The sequence below is a fragment of the Choloepus didactylus genome, chromosome 5 (genome assembly GCF_015220235.1).
Source record: "Choloepus didactylus isolate mChoDid1 chromosome 5, mChoDid1.pri, whole genome shotgun sequence".
NCBI lineage: Eukaryota > Metazoa > Chordata > Mammalia > Pilosa > Megalonychidae > Choloepus > Choloepus didactylus.
Window position 1 is genome coordinate 63,278,419 of NC_051311.1, and position 20,888 is coordinate 63,299,306.

The 20,888-nt window shown below is 35.3% G+C and overlaps 1 protein-coding gene across 3 annotated transcripts in view; it reads left to right on the plus strand.

Annotated features, from left to right (window-relative positions):
• The window catches only part of TNPO3 (transportin 3), a 114,978-nt gene that overhangs the window by 2,058 nt on the left and 92,032 nt on the right, over window positions 1–20,888 (plus strand). The window contains exon 2 of one of the 3 annotated variants that reach the window (XM_037836190.1): window positions 10,435–10,595. The exons of the other annotated variants lie outside the window; for them this stretch is intronic. The gene's annotated coding sequence lies outside the window, so the exon portion shown is untranslated. The remainder of the gene's footprint in view (window positions 1–10,434; window positions 10,596–20,888) is intronic. 3 annotated transcript variants of the gene reach the window in all.

Here is a 20,888-nt window from a genome sequence, read left to right on the forward strand (position 1 = left end):
GTGTATAATGGTGCCATAAGAAGTAGTAGAGTAACCTGTAACCACATCATTGACAGTACCAGGCCCAAAGGGATAGGAGAAAAGCATGGAGTTAGCTCCTGGAGAGGAACAGTGTGTTGAGGAGACACAGCCTGCTTGAGGTGATCTTGCAGGGAGGAAGCTAAAGGGATAAATATCCCAACCTTTTACTTCTGATCTCCTGCTGGGACTCCCCATTGGCCAAACCCAACCAGAAGCCGGGGTACATGGGAAACTCTTTGTTAACAGAGTTCATACAGGTCAGCCTACTGGGGCAGAAAACATTGCAGAGAAAGGTGTAAAAGTAAACCTGGAAAATATCCAGCATTGTCATACATCATTACTTTTAGGCAACTGCAGCATTTGGATTTATAATTCAGCTAAAACTGTAGCCTTTCAATTTCTTTACCTCTTCAAGTTCCTCAGCCACCAGTTACACAGTTGCTTCCTGGATCTCGCCATTACCAAAAAATGTGCCAAAGTGAACCCCACTCCCAGAAATCGCTAACTCAAACATCCTGCACTGATTACTGCCCACTGTTCTTTTAGTTTGCTGGCTCAAGAATCTTAAAAAAAAAAAAAATGTATATATATGCACACACACACACACACATAGCTTTAATTTTTAAAATCTTATGTAATTTTAACTTTTATTAAAGCTTTAAACTTTTAAAAAATGTTTAAAAATGGAAATAGTTTTATAAGCCTTAGGATGAAAATGAACAGTCCTTTGCTTTCCTATGGTTCTTTTTTTTTTAGTGGTAATCATTACCTTTTTTGACATTTGCTTAGTTTTCTATGTATCAACACAGCAGTTCATCCCAAATGCTCTGTCAGTAGTGTAAACATTCTTTTAGTATGTTCAAACTGGTAATGTAGTCCTTTTTTTGGTATAAGGAAACATATCTTTGAGATCCCTCCATCCCCTTGCTCCAGTCTGGCCTGGTCTAATGCATAACTGTTGTCCTGAGCAATTTCTTTAATGCTATCCCAGGGAGTTCATTTACCTCTTTCTGTGTCAGATTCACTGATTGATGGATCCCACTATCTTTTCTTGTGTTTTTCCCTCATTTGATGGGTAATTGAGAAGGGAACCTTTGTTCCTTCTGCCCATTTTCTGTCTGTTGGTCTTTTTTCTTGGGCCAGTTTTACCCTCTAGAAGAGTCCTCTATTCTTTTGTCTGGGGTTTATAAGCTAGGCTGCCAGTGTTCTCAGAGACAGGTGAGGGAATAAGGCTGGAGAATGAATCTCACCACTCAGTAAGTAGGCTTTAATTTAACTTCCTGTTTTCAGGATGATACTCCTGTCCTAGTCTGAGTCTGTTGCCCAAGAGCCCAGAGTTCCTCTGTTTCAGACTTTCCAAAGTAAACCTTGAGTCTTCTGTGATAGTGGGGGAAGGATAGTAGCCTGGCCACTCAGAGTCAGAGAGGGAATCTAGGAATCGAATTGTTTTTTTATACAGATTTCCAACCCACCCCTTTGTTTTCAGCTTTACCTGGGTGCCTTCAGGTATACCTGGTGCTTCCAATTCGTGAGCCTTTCTGGGGTTTTGCAGCATGAATCACTTTGTCCCTTGGTTTCCCTGATTCTCATCCCATTCCTTCTCCCCCCATCAAGCAAGTATTCAGCCTTTTCAGTTCTCCTGACAGTTAACACTCATCCATTAGCTTTCCAGTTTCTGCAGATCTGTTGCCACCTGTCATGTTTCTGATTCTCTTTGTCTTTCTGGGTTTTCACTTTTTTAAAAATAAAAATTTAGTCATCTTCCTCTCATTTTAGTGGATTTTTGGAGGGCACTTGAGGCAATCAGATGTGTTCAATTAGTTAGACCATGTTAAACAGAAGTCCCTGCATTAGTCCTTTATCAAAATCTCAGTCCATTAATTGTCCCCTACTTTTTCCTTATTAGATTTTCTATCTTTACTTTTTTCCTTATCCAATTTGGACTCCAAAGTCTATAATTCCATTCACTTTCTTAAATATACCATCAAATTTTCCCCTCAGCTTTGGTAAAACTTCAACATGGATGTATCCAACTACTTTTCCTTTCAGATCTAGGTGTGCTCTGCATATCATCTTCTGAATTTGCAGGGACCTTAATCTTTTGTCTCACCTGCATCTTCAGATGCCCTTTTTATTGGGTCCTTTCTATCAGAAGTTCAAACAGCTGTAGTAGCTCCCATAGTAAACAAATAGATATTTTGGGGAGGGGTTGCTACCTTTGTTCAGTTTTGTTACTTCTTTGATTTATCTCCTCCACTAGACTGTAGGATCCTTGTCACATTTATTTGTTTATAGAGTGCTGTACCCATAGTTGAAGGAATAAATCATAGTTATTAAGACAGAGAAAGGGTCCAGATTTCTGGCACAGAGGTTCTTAAAAATGTTTGTTGAATGAATACTGCATGTAGGCACTTCCAAAGGACAAGTTGGCTAACTCAAATTTGTCTTTTTCTGTGAATTTCATTTATTTTTTCTGTCTCTACCATATCTGTGGGTAATAGAAAATAAATAATATTATTTAGCCTTTATGATGCTTTGTTATGCTTTGTCTTTGCATCTTTTTAAATAAAAAAAAAAAACTTTCATGAGAATTAGTTCATATTGCCTTCATTTTATGCATGGAAAGACTCAGGTACAGAGAGGGAGAGGACCTTTTTATTTCAATAAGGCTGCTTTCTTGAAATAGTCACTAAGTGGCATTTTAACCAAAAGTCTATTTTAGTGTATTAACAAGGATAGTGTTTTAATTTTCTTTTTGAAATTGGTAAGGAAGAGAATTTGTCTGGTTTGCTACAGAACAGCTTTCAAGAATACAAATTTTGCAAAACTGATATCCTTATTTGCCCCCATCCTGGAGTTATTTAGTGTAGTTCTAATGACCTGGTGATAATAACTTGAAGTAAAGGAGTAATTTGAATATGATTTAGCCCATACTATGCATTGGCATCTTTTCTCTTTAATATTTGTATGAAAAAAGCCATTTTCTGAAGAACCTAAATTCATTACTCCAATTTTTTTTTTTCCCCACCAAAATTCTTGGAAACAACCTATGGCTGTGTTTATGTGGTTGGCATTTATCGCTGGTATCTTCAAAGCATTCTAAAAGAAAGAAAATTATTTTGAGGCCTATCTTAAAGGAAACCTACTTAGCAGGGGCCTCATTTCCTTTGTCTGCCCCCAGTAACCAAAATTAGTAGACAATGTAGAAAACAATGGCGGGAAAGACCATCTCTTTATAGGACTAATGAATTATGCTACACAATTGTTTTAAGGCTGTAATTTAAATTATAAGGAGGAGACTTCTTTTATAGAGGCAATCTGTAGGTTAGAAATAACCTCTGCAGTTTTATGGTACAATCTGGAAACTGTAAAGGAATGATGAAAACCATAAATCAAATGAAATCAAATTATGCTTTTATGGACTATGTTGGCATTGACATGTTTGTATTAGTACATGTCCTTGGGAATTTTCTTCTAAATATTGGATCAGGAAGGTCATGGGTCATGGAATTTCACCTTCAAACTTCTTTCCCAGTACTTCTCGTAATTTCATAATTATTTAGCCTGCTTCAAAAACCTACAGGTTTTGGTGTTACTTAAGAATTGCAGTTAAGTATTTGATTTATCTAAAAATGTAGGCACTATGTATGCTTATGCTCTCATCCTCTAGTCAAGTGACCCTTAAACTGTAATGTGCTTTTTTTTTAATTGTGGAGTTTAACATATATACATAAAAATGACAACTTTTCAAGTGGAATTTAGCAGGTAGTTAGAGAGCAAATTTCAAAAAATATTACAGGTTACAATTCTACAGTTTTGGTTGTTTCCTTATCATGAAGTATAACATATATACAAAAAGGTAATATCTTTCAAAGTATGATAAAACAAGTAGATACATAGGAAATTTCCAAAGTTACTATGAGGTATAGTACCATAGTTTCAGTTATTTCCTTATTGTGAAATACAGCATATGTACAAAAAGGTATAGCTTTCAAATTACCATTTTAACAAGTAGCTATAGAACCAATTTCAAAGGATGCTGTGGGTTACCATTCTAGCATTTGAGTTCTTTCTTTCTAAGTATTCTAATACCCTAGCAACTAAGAAAAAGGAACTTACATAGAGATTCAGTATTCATTATCCTTTGTTAAATTCCATCTTGCCTGTTGCTACCCCTTCCTCTAGTTCAGTCACTTTCCCAATCTTCAGAGATGTCTAGGCAGTGACCACCGTAACTTGTTCATGTTGAAGTGGTCAACTTTATGAGCAAAGGGGATACCTCTAGTTGATGTTCTTGAAGAGGCTTTTGCCTCTGGGTTTTGGGACTTAGCTGGCATAGGAGCCCTCTGAAGTATCTAAGTTTCTGACAAATAAACTTAGTGAGTGAAACCTTTATAGAGTTTCTGATAGGGATCTGGGCACTCCTGAAGGTTTTTGGGATTACTGTTGACTTGGGCCTATCATATTGTAATCATTTGGCATATCTAGGTGAGGTTTGCACAGGAGTAACCTCCAGGACAACCTCCGGACTCTATTTGAATTCTCTTAGCCACTAAAACCTTATTTTGTTGCCTTTCTTTTCCCCCTTTTGGTCAAAAAGCACTCTCAATCCCTCGGTGCCAGGGTCAGACTCATTCATGGAATCCATATCCCACATCAATAGGAAGGCTCATTCACTTTGGGGATCCTGTCCCATGTCAGGGGAGGGTGATGAATTTATTTGCAGAGTTAGGCTTAGAGAGAGAAAGTCCACATTTGAGCAACGAAAGAGGTTCTCTGGAGGTAACTCCTAGGCATAATTACAGGTGAGCTTAGCCTCCTCTCTAAAGCCATTAGTTTCACCTGAGCAAACCTCAATATCGAGGGCTTAACTTATAAAGTAGGGGGTTCCTAAGTTCATGTCACATATGTTATCCACAATAATCCATCCATATCTCACATTATCATCACTTAGTTGTACAATCCTCATCACTGTCCATTTTAAACAATTCTCATGACCCAAAACATCTCGTAGCTCTTGTCAGCCCTCATTTGTCCTTGGAATTTGTGTAATACTAGTATGGTATTCCTGTTAATTGTAGTCCTTAGTATGCAATATGTCGATTTTTCCCATATACCCTTCTGTTGTCAACTCGCTATGCTAGTGTCATACCTTAGAAGTATATCATGCAAGCTCCTATCTATATTTGTTGTGCTACTCTGTGGGAAACATGCCTTTAAACAACCCCTTTCATTCATATTCACCTTCAAGACAGCTTTGATATTTATAAACCCATTAACAAACAATCGTCACCCCTATCCATTACCATACCTTCGAATTCACGTATCTGAACATATTTGATTATCATGCCCCCTCACTAGCTACTGTCTATCACTAGGTCCCCAATTTTCTTTTATTATAAGGCATTGATTTTACATTGTTCAAATAGTTCATAGAAGCGGTAACATACAATGTCTCTCCTTTTGTGTCTGAGTTATTTCACTCAGGATTATTTCTTCAAGGTTCATCCATGTTGCTACATGTTTCAGGACCTTGTTGCTTCTTACTGCTGCATAGTATTCCATCGTGTGTATATACCACATTTTGTTTATCCACTTGTCTGTTGAAGGACACTTGGATTGTTTCCATCTCTTTGCAATTGTGAACAATGCTGGTATGAACATCGGTGTACAAATGTCTGTTCATGTCGCTACTTTCAAATGTTCTGGTATATACCGAGAAGTGGGATTGATGGATCATAGGGTCATTCACTATCTAGTTTTCTGAGAAATCGCCATACTGTCTTCCACAGCGTCTGTACCATTAAACAGTCCCAGCAGCTATAAATAAGAGTTCCCATTTCTTCACATCCTCTCCAGCATTTGTAGACTCCTGTTTGTTTGATGGCAGCCATTCTTATTGGTGTGAGATGATATCTCGTTGTAGTCTTGATTTGCATCTCCCTAATAGCTAGTGGAGATGAACATTTTTTTCATGTGTTTTTTAGCCATTTGTATTCCTCTTCAGAGAAATGTCTTTTCATATCTTTTCCCCATTTTATGATTGAGCTGTTTGTACTATTGTTGTTGAGTTGTAGGATTTCTTTATACATGCAAGATATCAGTCGCTTATCAGATACATGGTGTTCTGGTTTGCTAATGCTGCCATTATGCAAAATACCCAAAATGGATTGGCTTTTTTAAAGGGGATTTATTTGGTAAAGTTACAGGCTGAAGGCCATGCAGATGTCCGAATGAAGTCATCAACACAAGTATACCTTCACTGAAGGAACGCCAATGGCATCTGAAAAACCTTTATTAGCTGGGAAGGCACATGGCTGGCATCTGCTGATCCCAAGTTGTGTTCCACTCTCAGCTCCTGTGCGTTCTTCAAAGTATCTCTCTTGGCTGTGGCACCTCCTTCTGTCTGTGAACTTTTATATAGGACTTCAGTGATTCAGTTAAGACCCACCTTGAATGGGTGGGGTAAAACCTCCATGGAAATTATCCAATCAGAGGTCTCACCCACAGTGGATTGAGTCACTTCTCCCTGGAAGCAATCAAAGGATTCCAGCCTAATCAGCACTAATATGTCTGCTCCCACAACAGTGTATCAAAGAGCATGGTGTTTTGGGGGATGTAATACATCCAAACTGGCACACATGGTTTCCAAATATTTTCTCCCATTGCGTTGGCTGCCTCTTCACCTTTTTGACAAAGTCCTTTGAGGTACAGAAGCTTTTGATTTTGAGGAGTTTCTTTTTATCTGTTTTTTTTCTTTCGTTGCTTGTGCTTTGGGTGTAAGGACTAAGAAATGACTTCCTAATACTAGGTCTTGACCACGTTTCCCTACATTATCTTCTAGGAGTTTTATGGTACTATCTCTTAATTGAGGTCTTTGACCCACTTTGAGTTATTTTTTGTCTACGGTGTGAGGTTGGGGTCATCTTTCATTATTTTTGTTATGGCTATCCAGTTCTCTCAGCCCCATTTGTTGAAGAGACTGTTCTGTCCCAGTTCATAACATGCTTTTAAAAGGAAAGACTTTCGAAAATAGAACATGTTCCTTTGAAGCTCCTATGGATCAGTTAATTCATTGAACATGAGTACTGTATGCTAGAAACTTTGACTATATAAATTAATAATAAAAACCAAAGGCCTTTCTCCCAAAGCGTTTACCAGTCTGGTTACATCATCCAGTCTGATAGCCACTAGCCATGTGTATCTATTTAAACTCAAGTTAATTAAAATTAAAAATCAGTTTCTTGGTGCACTAGCCACATTTCAAGTGTTCAATAGCTATTTTTGGCTAGTGCTGTTTAATTAGACAGTGTAGTTATAGAACATTTCATGTTTTTGGAGTATTGGAGCCTATGTATGTGAATTTGAGGAGGTATTTTCTCTTAGCATGGTAGTCTGTTGTCTGGTAGCATTCTTCAGTATTTAGATTAGCTTATTTCTTGTCTTCCTGGGTCTTGGGCCAAAGTTGATGATTTGATTCTAGATATAAAATTGTCAGGGCACTGCTACAGTTTCTAATTATAACATGGTTTTCTTCCAAAGCTTTTTAGATACTTCATCATTCTTTCATGGTGGATGCACTCATGTTATGGGGGAAATGGAAAACAGATTTTATAAAATTTTAAGCTCTGCTCAATGTAGAAACAAATTTAATTCATAGGAAGTTGAGATTGCTCAGATTACCTGCCCTGTATTTCTTTAGCTTGCACCATGGTACTCACATTTTCCTAGAGAATGCTCACACTAGTTTTTCTGGTGTACAGAGAAGACTTGTCTTTGTTAGACGTTCACAGTACTGCTAAAAGGGAAAAGTTTGTAGTATTTGGCACACAAAGCTGTTAAAAGTAACGATTTATACAATTTCTTCTTTCTGGTAGGTTTCCAAAATGAAACTTATTATGAAGCAGTTTTGTTTTTCCTCCTTTGTGAGAAAGGAGTTTACATTTTGTTAACAGAATTTACGTTTTGGTTTTTACTTAATTCTTCTCAAGCCCATTGCACAATTCTTTTCAATTTTTCTCTGTATTCACTGTTTCCTTGTTTTATTTTCTACCTCAGCCATGGTGTAATACCATTTAAACAGATACCCCCAAAACAGGAGAATATGCTTGGAACTAAGATTTTAAAATATAAATGTTTTTATAAGCATTCTGAGTTTTGTAACATGAATGCATTTTAACAGTACTTTGAACTAGACATCTCAACATGTTAAGAGATGCTTAAAGGTCCAATAAAGTTCTCATCTTCCTGGTTTATGTATGTTGTTGTAAAACGTGTTCAGGTAGGTAGGAATAGAGAGGGAAGACATTTCCTATATTTTTGGCTTTCAAGAAGTCTGTCACATCCCCCCGCCGCCCCCCCCCCCCCATTTGCTTCATGTGAAATGGTTTCAGGCTTGGCATTTTCTACTTTCTAGTCAGGGCTGGCTAGAATAAGGCCCATACTAAAATAACTATCAAGGAATGCATGCTTCAGTTACTCCAAACCCAAATTGACTTTATGGGTCCGAATTTATTTGTTTACTTTTTTTCAGGGCCATTCTTGGGGTTATTATTCATATACATAAGTGACCAAGGATTTAAAATTTGGATAGGGATTCTTTATACTTGCCATGAAAATATTTTGGCAAGGTATCTTAGTATCATCTTAGGAGTGATCAACACTCAACAAGGTTGAACCAAAATTCATTTGCCAGAGATCATTATGACATAGAGTTGTTTGAAAACATTTGTCCTAGAGGCACTAGGATTTCCTCAGGAACTGGAGGAGACCACAGTGTGTAGTGCTGTGATTTGGCCTTACTGATTCCTTCCTTTGAGATCAAGAGAGGACTATGCATGTGGGCAGTCTTCCAAGAAGTTGATTTGGGCGTTTTGAGTATTTTTCCTGGAATTTGAATAGCTTCTGATGTTTTAAAGAATAGTTTTTAACTAGGAATTTCTTCCCACCCATAGGGAAATATTTCTTTACTTTTAAATACCTATTTTATTGTTAGGGAGATCTCTGTGAAAGTGTAAGTTGGCTGACCCTATCTCTGTAAATGAACTTTTTGCTTCTAGTATAATTATTCATGTATACAAGGGTATTTTGTGGGTCTTGAAGTTTGCTAGAGCTTTTTTGATTCTGCTTTTGGAGGTGGGAGGTGTTTGCTCATCACTGCTGTGGTAAAGATACTAGCGCAGTTGAATTTCATCATGGTTCCTGTATTTCAGGCCCTCTTGCAAAATAAGTTATACTGAAAAAGATTATTTTTAGATGGTAATGGTCATCTTATGAGCACCTAAGCTTATATTTTTCTTTCTTTTTAAAATTTTTTATTGTGTGAATATACACAAAGTAACATTTCCCGTTTTAGCTACTTTGAAGTATACAGTTTAGTGGTGTTAATTATATTCACAATGCTGTGCTACCATCACAGCATTTGGTTGCTTTTTCTTAAATAATATCCCTTCAAACCATTTTTTTCCCTCTTGTCCAAGAATACCATCAGAAAGTGATTTGTTGTGACAAATCTTGCAATTTATCTAGAATTTGTAAAATTCTTATAAAGGACTAGATACAAAAATCTAAGATATCTTACTGACTTTAAAAAATATTTTTTTGATTTCATGTAAATTAGACTTGCTTTTTCTTTGCCTGTCTTAAAATGATTTTTCTTGATATGGGAAATTCAGATTTTCTAGCTCTATACCACATTGTTGCAGTACATATATCTAAAAAGTTACTTTGTTTGACTGGTTTATAGTTTTCTTTTTAAGTATTCTTTTCCCTTTGTGTGCTGATGTGGCACTCCCCCATCTCCCCAGTATACTATAAATCTTTGAAAGTCTTCATTTAATAAATATATTATTCATTAACTAAAATGTCTTTTTAAAAAAGTACAGAAGCCTGACACTTTTATTTTACTTTCCAGGTCTCTGTGAAATGTCTGTATTTGCAGAACTTCATTTTTCTATTTGCCAGAGCTCTTTCGACCTCAGTGAAGTATTTTATGTAAATTCTTCTTAATTTGAGGAGTCTTTGTATAGGATTAAGTAGCTGCTCTAATCTGCTTCTAATTCTTGGCAGTTGATGAATCCTTAGGCTCCTATCTGGGTGTGTGCTTGCTTTGTTGAGGGCCTGTTCAGTGATTCTGGTTGATTTGGCAGTTTTAGAACTGTTGGTGTAGAAGTGAGTCTTGGAGCAATAGTGCACCATTAAAGAAAAAAAGGGGAAAGTACTTTTAGGATCTGCTGTGAAGTATAATGAAGGACTTAGATCATGTTAGTGAAAGGATTGCTGGGCCATAGCCTGCTTCACATAGTCATGGAAATAATCTTTTGTAAAGATTGATATAAAGGCCTGTTCTGCTACTGCTTTGTGAAATGGAGATTGAAATTAGATGCTTAAATGGAAAATGTTCTCTTGTTGCAGCCTCTTTGAAATGTGCTGCTAGTGGGAGCTGCAGCTTCCTCCAGCTGACTCTGAGCCCCAGGCTTCGGTTGAGATGGTCCTTTCTGAAATGTGGAGCTTAGTCCAAGCCTGGATTTCAGTGGGTAGCACCTGGCATCTGTGGCTAGAAAGTCCTATGAAGTGTAAGTGCTTTATTCTCTCCTTGTAAAGAATCCCTTTTCTTTTCTCCCTCCATCCCTTTCTTCTTCCCTCTCTCCCACCACAGCTTAGCAGAGGGGGGAAAACAGTGAGCAATGTACTGTAGTATCTACTGTATCAAGATTTGATTACTTTTTTATGACTCAGTGACCAAAACAAGATCAATTACATGTTACTTTTTGGATATCAACAATTCTTAAACTCTCCTATAATTAAAAATAAAGTGATAAATTATGTCCCCTTTAGTAAAGCGAAATCATCATGAGTGATTTTTTTATTGAGAGTTTACTTAGTGGTTTGTGGTATTAGGTTTGCCAGGTTTTTTTAGAGGTCACTCTGGTATTTACTTCTTATTGCAAAAGACAAATATTCGAAAGAGGCACGTATCAAACAGCAGGTGAGGCATTGGATAAATGAGGATGCTTCATATCAGGAGACAGCTCTTTTTTTCCTTTGATTTTACTCGAAACATCTGTACAAGTAGTAATTTGGGAATTTATCTAAGGCCAGTTTCTCATAGCATTGTCCTAGGAATTCATATAGTTGCTATCTGTATTTTAGTTTAGTTAAAAAAAAAAACTAGATAATAACATAATGGGTATTAGAAGATGCAAGTTATAATTTATATTTGGTTTAGTAGCCTGGGGCTAAGCACTCTTCTCCTTTTTCCTATTTCAGAAGTACTGATAATATTTTAAAGTAAGCTCATTGCAGAACAGACATTTTTGGGGAGTTTTGAGGTTCCTTTCACTGAAATTTTTTAATCTTCAGATTTTAGCTAGGAAAATATTGAGCTTCTTCTCATTGCTAAAACAAAAGATATGTATTTTAAAACAATAAACAAACAAAAAATGAAATCAAGGCCCTTTTCTGGCAAGGCAAGTGAAGTTCTAAAAATGAAGGCTCTGTGTGAAAAATGTCCCATCCTCTTGGAGTCTCTTGTTTTCCTTATCTGTAAAGAACTGGTTTGCTTTTTCTCTGCTGCCCTTTCTTTCTTTGAACATTTTAGATTCTTTTCTTATAGCTGTCCCCCAATCTTGTGAGAATTTCAGCTACGTAGTAAAAAGATGGGCTTCTTGTTTAAACAAAGAGATGATGGTGTCTTGTCATTTTGCTTATTTAACAGTTTAATGTATTTTATTTAAGTGCCTGTTATGGCCAAAGGATTTAATTATGCACTTTGGAAGATGCAGAAATAATTAAAGTTGTTCTTTACTTTTGGAGAGCTTGCAATCTATTTAAAATTAGGTGAACACAGGTCTAAGTAATTCCAATGCAAAAAAATTAATAAGTTCAATAGTTGAGTGGTTAGGGTCGAGTAGTAAGGTTATAGGAAACATTTATTTCTGCTAGAGACAACTTTTCTAAGTTGGCTGTGTTAGATTCATTTAGTTACATAATAATTCAAAATAAAACATGAATTGTTTTGCACTGTAAAATCAGAGTAGTTGTGATTCTGTATTTGCCAACCTTTTTTCCCCCTTGCATCAGTTACAAAGTTATCAGTAAATCCCGTATTAGTATTTAAAATTAACCTATCTGGAAGATTTTTGGGATTTCTGCAGTGTGCAGATACTAACATGAGAACTGTTAGGTTATGTAAAAGTTGTGACCTGCAGTCTAGTCTGGTGCCTATTAATAGAAACATCTGCATTTGTCATACTTTTGGAAATTCTTCACCTTTGAGTGAATACATTATAAATAATTTAGAGAACCCCAAATAACTAGCAGGACAGAGTTAAAGGGAAAAATGTTTACATAAATTATTAGGATAAAAATTTCAGAACAAAAAGAAAACTGTAGGAGCTATGTAGGTCTTATTTCCTGCTAGATTTATGTTTATTTGCTTAACATCAGGGTATCTTTTGCTCTCAATTCATGTTTCTACCCTTGATTTTTTTTTAATCTTCATTTTATTGAGATATATTCACATACCATGCAGTCATACAAAACAAATCGTACATTCGATTGTTCACAGTACCATTACATAGTTGTACATTCATCACCTAAATCAATCCCTGACACCTTCATTAGCACACACACAAAAATAACAAGAACAATAATTAAAGTGAAAAAGAGCAATTGAAGTAAAAAAGAACACTGGGTACCTTTGTCTGTTTGTTTGTTTCCTTCCCCTATTTTTCTACTCATCCATCCATAAACTAGACAAAGTGGAGTGTGGTCCTTATGGCTTTCCCAATCCCATTGTCACCCCTCATAAGCTACATTTTTATACAATTGTCTTCGAGATTCATGGGTTCTGGGTTGTAGTTTGATAGTTTCAGGTATCCACCACCAGCTGCCCCAATTCTTTAGAACCTAAAAAGAGTTGTCTAAAGTGTGCGTAAGAGTGCCCACCAGAGTGAACTCTCGGCTCCTTTTGGAATCTCTCTGCCACTGAAGCTTATTTCATTTCCTTTCACATCCCCCTTATGGTCAAGAAGATGTTCTCCGTCCCACGATGCCAGGTCTACATTCCTCCCCGGGAGTCATATTCCACGTTGCCAGGGAGATTCACTCCCCTGGGTGTCTGATCCCACGTAGAGGGGAGGGCAGTGATTTCACCTTTCAAGTTGGCTTAGCTAGAGAGAGAGGGCCACATCTGAGCAACAAAGAGGCATTCGGGAGGAGACTCTTAGGCACAATTATAGGGAGGCCTAGCCTCTCCTTTGCAGCAACCATCTACCCTTGATTTTTGAGTTGACATTCCATAATGAAGCCTTTTCAGTCTGACATCACAGCTCAGCATATGGCTCTTTCCCTTTGTTATTTTACCCATCTACCCTTCTTCTAATTCTTATAAATAGCCATCATTCCTTTTTCTTTAAGACTCAAAAATTTATGTCTATATTTTAATTTTTACATTTTTTTCTTGGGCAGACTGCATGAATTTTGGAGTATTAGGAATACCCATAACCACTTTGTTATTGCTACCACTTCCCAGCTTTATTATTGGCTTGCTTTTTCCAGGAGGCAAGTTATTTTAGCTTTTAGTACTTTATTTATCCTAGGATTAAAATATAGGAGAAGTATTTAGTTGGTTTATATATAGTACTCTTATATTGAGTTGGTTGTTACAGCCATAAACCTGAGTCAAGGAAGACAGTTTTTTCCCTCATTATTCAGTTTTCATCTAATGAGATAATATTAGGGAGAGTTCTTTGAAAATTATAAAATACATGACAAATTGGTAGATGCAGTGCTGATAATGGCCATTATTATTTCTAATGTTCTAAGCTAAATTGTTTTTTTAGTTCTCTCTTATTACTTGGCATTTCTAAGGTATTTGGTATTTACAGACAGAACTCTGCCAAAGTTTCCTATTTGTGCTTTTGTGATTTTTGCATTATCTTGGTTTTTTTTCTTTTCCTCCATATCTTCTTTAAGTCCTTGGGAGAAAGGACTTGCTTGGTACTTAATTTTCTTACCTTGTTTCCATACATAAAAACACATACATATATACTCCATACACACTCATTCCATCTGAGTGTTCATTCACTTTCCTGGCTTCAGTTCTCACTATTGATAATTTCCATATTTATGTCTATAGTTTCTGTTACCCTCTGTGCTCAATTTCTAAACAGTAAAGCTCCATTTAGAATTTTGCCATTATTACTTATTTATCATATTAAAATGAATTTGCCTCTCACCACTCCTAAATTTGCTACTTCTTCCCAGCTACCCCCATCTGCTAATAAAATTACCATTTTTCTGACTTGACATCTTGGCATAATCTGGGATGTTTAATTCATTTTTTTTCCTCTGTATCTTGGTTCCCATTATTTTTCTTCTTGTGACAAGGTATTCTTTTCCTTCTTAGCTTTCACCATACTCTATACTTAGTGTATTTAGTTATTTAAAGTGTTTTTCCTCTGTGAGTATCATATCTTTCATGAGGCAAGGGATCATGTCTATTCTGTTTTTTTGCTGTATTATAAGTGCCTGGTACATTACCTGGCGCATATTAGGCACTCAGTAAATACTTATTGAAAGAAAGAACTAACTTTGTTCCCTCCTAGTCCAGACCATTTTCTAAAGTTTGGATTATTCCAACTGTGTCTTAAATACATTTTTCTGCTTACAGAAAGAAAATTTTTTTTTAAACTTTTTAACTGAAAGATAATTTACCTAAATACAGTCTTACAAGTTACATGCAATCTTAATTGTGTAGCTTAGTGGCTTTTTATTTATGTATACATTTGGGTAACTGCTAATCATGTCAAGGAGTAGAGCAATTCCATTACTCTAATGGGTGCCGGTATGCCTATTCCCAGTAAATTATCCCCTGTTCTCTATCAAGCACTATTCTGACTTCTCTCACCATATGTTGGTTTTGCCTTTTTTTTTTAAAGCAATTTTGCTAAGATATAATCCACATACCATACAATTCACCCTTTAAAGTTTGCAGTTCAGTGGCTTTTAGTATATTCATCGAGTTGTGCATCATCAGCACAATCAGTGTTAGAAATTTTCACATTTTCCTTACTCCAAAAAGAAACCCCAATTTCCTGTCCCCTTTACTCCTGGGAAACTACTAATCTACTTCCCATGTCTAGGAATTTTTCTGTTGTGGACATTTCATATAAATGGAATCATGCAATGTGTGGTCCTTTCACTGGCGTCTTTCACTTAGCATAATGTTTCAGCGTCCATCAATATTGTAGCATGTATCAGTAGTTTATGTCCTTTATGGCAGAATAATAATCCAGTGTATGCATATACCACGTTATTTATCCATTCATCAGTTGATGGACATACAGATTATCTCCACTTTTGGGCTACGTTGAATAATGCTGCTATGAACATTTGAGACAAGTGTTTTTATCGACGTATGTTTCTCTTGGACATATACCCAGAAGTTGAATTGCTGGGTCATATTGTGACTCTATGCTTACCCTTTTGAGGAACTGCCAGACTGTTTTCCAAAGTGGCTGCACTGCTTTACAATTCCACCAACAGTATATGTGAGGATTCCACATTCTCAACATTCTTGCCAAGACTTGTTATTGTACATCTTTTTAATTTTAGCCATCCTAGTAGGTGTGAAGTATTTCATTGTGATTTTGATAAGCATTTCCTTGATAACTAATGGTATTGAGCAACTTTTCATGTGGTTATTGGCCATGTCTGTTTCTTCTTTGGAGAAATGTCTATTTAAGTCCTTTGCCCATTTTATAATTGGCTTGTCTTTTCATAGTTGAGTTGTAGCGATTCTTTATATATTCTGGATATTAAGTCCTTATTGTATATATGATTTGCAACTATTTTCTCCCATTCTGTAGGTTGTCTTTTCACTTTCTTGATAATGTTCTTTGATACATAAAAGTTTTTAATTTTGATTAGGTCCAGTTTATCTTTTTTTTTTCTTATGTTATTTGTGTTTTGTTGTTGTATCTGAGAAATCATTGCCAAATCCAAGATCATGAGGGTTTTTCCCGAAGTTTTCTTCTAAGAGTTCATGGTTTTATGCTGAAGTCTTCGATCCATTTTGAGTTAATTTTTGTATATGGTATGAGCTAGTGGTCCAACTCCATTCTATTGCATGTGGCAATCCAGTTTTTCTAGCACCACTTGTTGAAGAGGCTATTCTTTTACCATTCAGTGGACTTAGTAACCTTATAAAAAATCAGTTGGCCATAGATGTGAGAGTTTATTTCTGGACTCTCAGTTTGATTCTATTGGTCTTTAAGTGTATCCTTGTACCAGTACTAGGTTGTTTTGATTACTTTGGCTTTGTAGTAACTTTTGGAATTGGGAAGTGTGAATTCTCTAACATTTGTTCTTCTTTTTCAAGATGGTTTTGGCTATTCAGGCCCCTTGCCCTTCCATATGAATTTGATGGGTTGGCTTTTCCATTTCTGAAAAGAAAGTTGCTGGAATTTTGATAGAGATTGTGTTGACTCTGTAAATCGCTTTGACATCTTAACAATATTAAGTCTCCCAATTCATGAAATTGGAGTGTCTTTCCATTTATTTAGGTCTGTAGTTTCTTTCAGCAGTGTTTTGTAGTTTTCCATGTACAGGTCCTTTACATCCTCGGTTAAATTTATTCCTGGATATTTTATTCTTTTAGATTCTATTATAAATGGAATTGTGTTCTTGATTTCTTTTCAGTTTGTTCATTGATGGTTTATAGAAATACCACTGATTTTGTGCGTTGATATTGTATTCTACCACTTTTCTGAATTTGTTTCTTAGTTCTAGTAGCTTTCTTATAGATTTGTCAGGATTTTCCCTATATAGCGAATATATAGGGAAATATATATATATGGAAAGTTTTACTCTTTCCTTTCTATTTGGATGGCTTTTATTCTTTTTCTTGCTTAATTGCTCTGGCTAGAATTTCCAGTACAATGTTGAATAGCAGTGGTGAAAGCAGGCATCCTTGTCTTGTTCCTTATCTTAGAGGGAAAGCTTTTAGTTTCACACCATTGAGTATGATGTTAGGAATTTTCATATATGCTCTTTGTCATGTTGAGGGAATTCCTTTCTCTTGGTATCTGAGTGCTTTTTTTTTAATCAAGAAAGTTCACTGGATTTTGTCATATGCCTTTTCTGCATCAAATGAGATGATCATGTGATTCTTTAGCTTCATTCTTTTAATGTGTTGCATTGATTGATTTTCTTATGTCGAATCAACCTTGCAAATTCCTGGCTTAAATCCCACTTGGTCATGGTGTATAATCCTCATATTGTGCTGTTGAATTCAATTTGCTAGTATTTTTCTAAGGATTTTTGCATTTAGTTTATAAGGTTTATTGGTTTGTAATTTTCTTTTCTTATGATATCTTTATCTGTCTTTGGTGTCAGAGTAATGCTGGCCTCATAGAATGTGTTAGGAAGTGTTCCTTCCTCTTCAGTGTTTTTGGAAGATTCTGTGCAGGATAAGTATTAATTCTCTGAATGGTTGGTAAAATTCACCAGTGGAAGCATCTGGTCTTAGACTTTGTTGAGAGGTTTTTAATTACAGATTCAATCTCTTGTTATTAGTCTGTTGAGATATAGTTCTTCTTGAGTCAGTTTAGGTAATTTGTGTTTGTAGGAATATATCTAGTTCGTTTGTTAGTGTACAGTTGTTCATGTTATCTTCATATCCTTTTTTATTTCTGTGAGATTGATAGTAATGCCCCTCCCCCCTTTGATTTCTGATTTTAGTTATTTAGGTCATCTCTCTTTTTATCTTTGTCAGTCTAGCTAAAGTTTTGTCAATTTTATCAATCTTTTCAAAAGACTCAATTTTTTGTTTTGCTTATTCTCTGTTTTTCTGTTCTCTATTTCATTTGTTTCTGCTTTCTTCTTGATTATTTCCCTCTTTCCTCTAATTTTGGGTTTAGTTTGCTCATTCTTTTTGTAGTTCTTCAAGGTGTGAGGTTAGGCTATTGATTTGAGGTCTTCTTTTTTTAATGTGTAAGCACTTGGAGCTATAAATTTCCCTCTGAGCACTACCTTTGCTGCATCCTATAAGTTTTTTTTTTTATCTTCATTTTATTGAGATATATTCACATACCACGCAGTCATACAAAACAAATCGTACTTTCGATTGTTTACAGTACCATTACATAGTTGTATATTCATCACCTAAATCAATCCCTGACACCTTCATTAGCACACACACAAAAATAACAAGAATAATAATTAAAGCGAAAAAGAGCAATTGAAGTAAAAAAGAACACTGGGTACCTTTGTCTGTTTGTTTCCTTCCTCTATTTTTCTACTCATCCATCCATAAACTAGACAAAGTGGAGTGTGGTCCTTATGGCTTTCCCAATCCTATTGTCACCCCTCATAAGCTACATTTTTATAAGTTTTGATATGTTGTGGTTTTGTTTTCATTGTCTTGGTTTTCTTTAGTAGTGTTATTATAATGTGCCTAGGTCTGTTTTTCTGTCTTTAGGTTTTTGTAGGGCTTCTTAAATTATGGCTTGATGTCTTTTATCAATTTGGAAATTTCTCAGCCATTTATCTTTAAATATGGCTTCTGCCCCATTCTGTTGTGCGGTATTCAGTTATATTTATGTTAGACTTTTTCACTGTGTCCTTTATGTCACTTATTCTTTTCATTATTTTCTTCATTTTGCATCCTTTCTAGCCCTTGTTCTTCAGTCTTGCTCTTTTCTATTGACTTACTTCCTAGTGTAGTGACTTTTTCTTTGGTTATCTGATTTTCTGTTTAACTCTTCTAAATTGGGTTCTTAATTTCACTTATTGTATATTTCAATTCTATTTTCATTAGATTCTTTTTTATAGATTCTGTTTTTTAATGGAAATTCTTCAGTTTGTCTTCTAATTCCTTAATATGTTAATTGTTTATTTAACTTTTTCCCAACTGTTTATTTTGAAAAATTCCATAACTTGAAATAATTGTATAGGAAACACCTATATACCTTTCTTTCCCATTTGACAGTGCCTCCTGTGCCTTCTCTGTGTCGCTGTTCTCTGAGTGTTTTTGTTAACCTTTTGGAAGTAAATTGCAGACCTTATAATGCTTTACCTTTAGCATTTCAACATGTTTCTTATAAGAACAAGTAGGTTCTTTTAAATTAAACAAAAATTGTCTTTCAAGAAATTTAACATTGATGTACTAATATTATCTAATGTACAGTCCATATTCAAACTCCTTCAGTTGTTTCAGTTGTAGATTTTTAGCATTCTTTCCCCACCCCCCAATTCAGCATTTATTCAAGGATAATGTGTTTCTTTTAGTTACTTTATCTCTAGCTCCCTAGGGTATTTTTTTTTTTATGATATTGACATTAAAAAACAAATGTAGGCCCATTTTTGTCTTTAATATACCCCCACTATTTGGATTTGTCTGGTTGTTTTCTCAACGATTGCATTCAGGTTAACAATTTTTTGCAAGAATACTATATATGTCCTTTTCAATATGTCACATAATATCTGTTTGTTCAACTATTGATGATAAGTTTTATCACTTTCATTAAGACATCACAGTTATTTTAAAGTCTTTGATAATTCCATTATCTAGCTAGGTTATTTTCTATTGTCTGTTTTATTTGTTTGGTCTTCTAGTCTTTTGTTTGATAGATGCTGGATATTGTTTACGAAAAACTGAAGAGAGAATAAATAATGTCTGTCTCCTGAGATTATTTTCTTCTGCTTCCAGCAGGTCTTTATGATAGGACATATCTCTTTATTCCAAGGTGGGATTGAATAGATTCTAAGCTGTGTTTTAGTCTTTTTGAGGACTCATCTAGTTCTTTACTAGAAATGTGGAATATTTATCAGTGTTCCTCTTCCTTAGGGGACTCTGAATTTCAGTTTTCATCTCCCTAGTCTTATGAGATTACCAAAAAGTTCTTCACTTTCTCAGCCTGTTATCTTCTGCATTCAAATAGGCAAATGCCTTGAGAGGAAAAGTGGAACCAAATTAATTGGGCTGGACTCTGCTCTTTCATTCTCTCCTCTTAGAGATCTGTGACCTTTAACTTTGCTGTCTTGGTAGTTTTGATGTCTTCAAACAGGTTCCTTTTTGGTATTTAATTCATCTTGTTCTAATTGTTTTTGGTGGGGGAATTGATCTAATACCAGCTAGTCTGTTATATCCAAAGTTGAAACACCTGATAAATGCTATGAACCAGCTAGCTTCAGATTGCTTAGAGAGCATATAGACGGTACAATCTAACCCCTTGTGTTGTTAAAAAAACTTCACTACTTTTTCTAAAAAATATGTATTAAAAATGTGTAATTTAAATTTCTATAAAAAGGATCTTGCTTTAAAAATTTCTACATCGTGTTTTTTTTTTCTTTGTTTATCTTTGAAATTTTTCCATATTAGGAATACAAAACCTTCTCCCTTTTTTTAAAGTAATTCCAAAGGACATGGTTAAAAAAAAAAAAAAAGGTATTTAAACGTTAAAAGTGCTTGAAAATACATCTTCTTTGTATCCCTATCCTCAATTTTATTAATTCCCCACAAGCAAGCAGTTTTTTGTTGTTTTGTTTTTCATTCTTCCCTTCATTTTTGAGATCTCTGTTTGTAAAGAGATAGAAGTGTTGAAGTCACAAATATAGTTGATTTGATACTGTTATAGTTAAAAATGATATTGTTGGGTGTTTTTGTTTGTTTGTTTGTTTTTTGCTAGTTTCTGTCATTCAGATTAAAGCATAACATGGCACTGCACAATGAATTTTTTCCACTAGAGTCCTGACCCTGGTATGTTGACAGGCTTCACATGGGAGAAAAACTTTATAGTAGTTTAATTTAATTGTTTTTTGTTTGTTTGTTTTTTGTTGCTTTTTTTTAAACACAGATACAG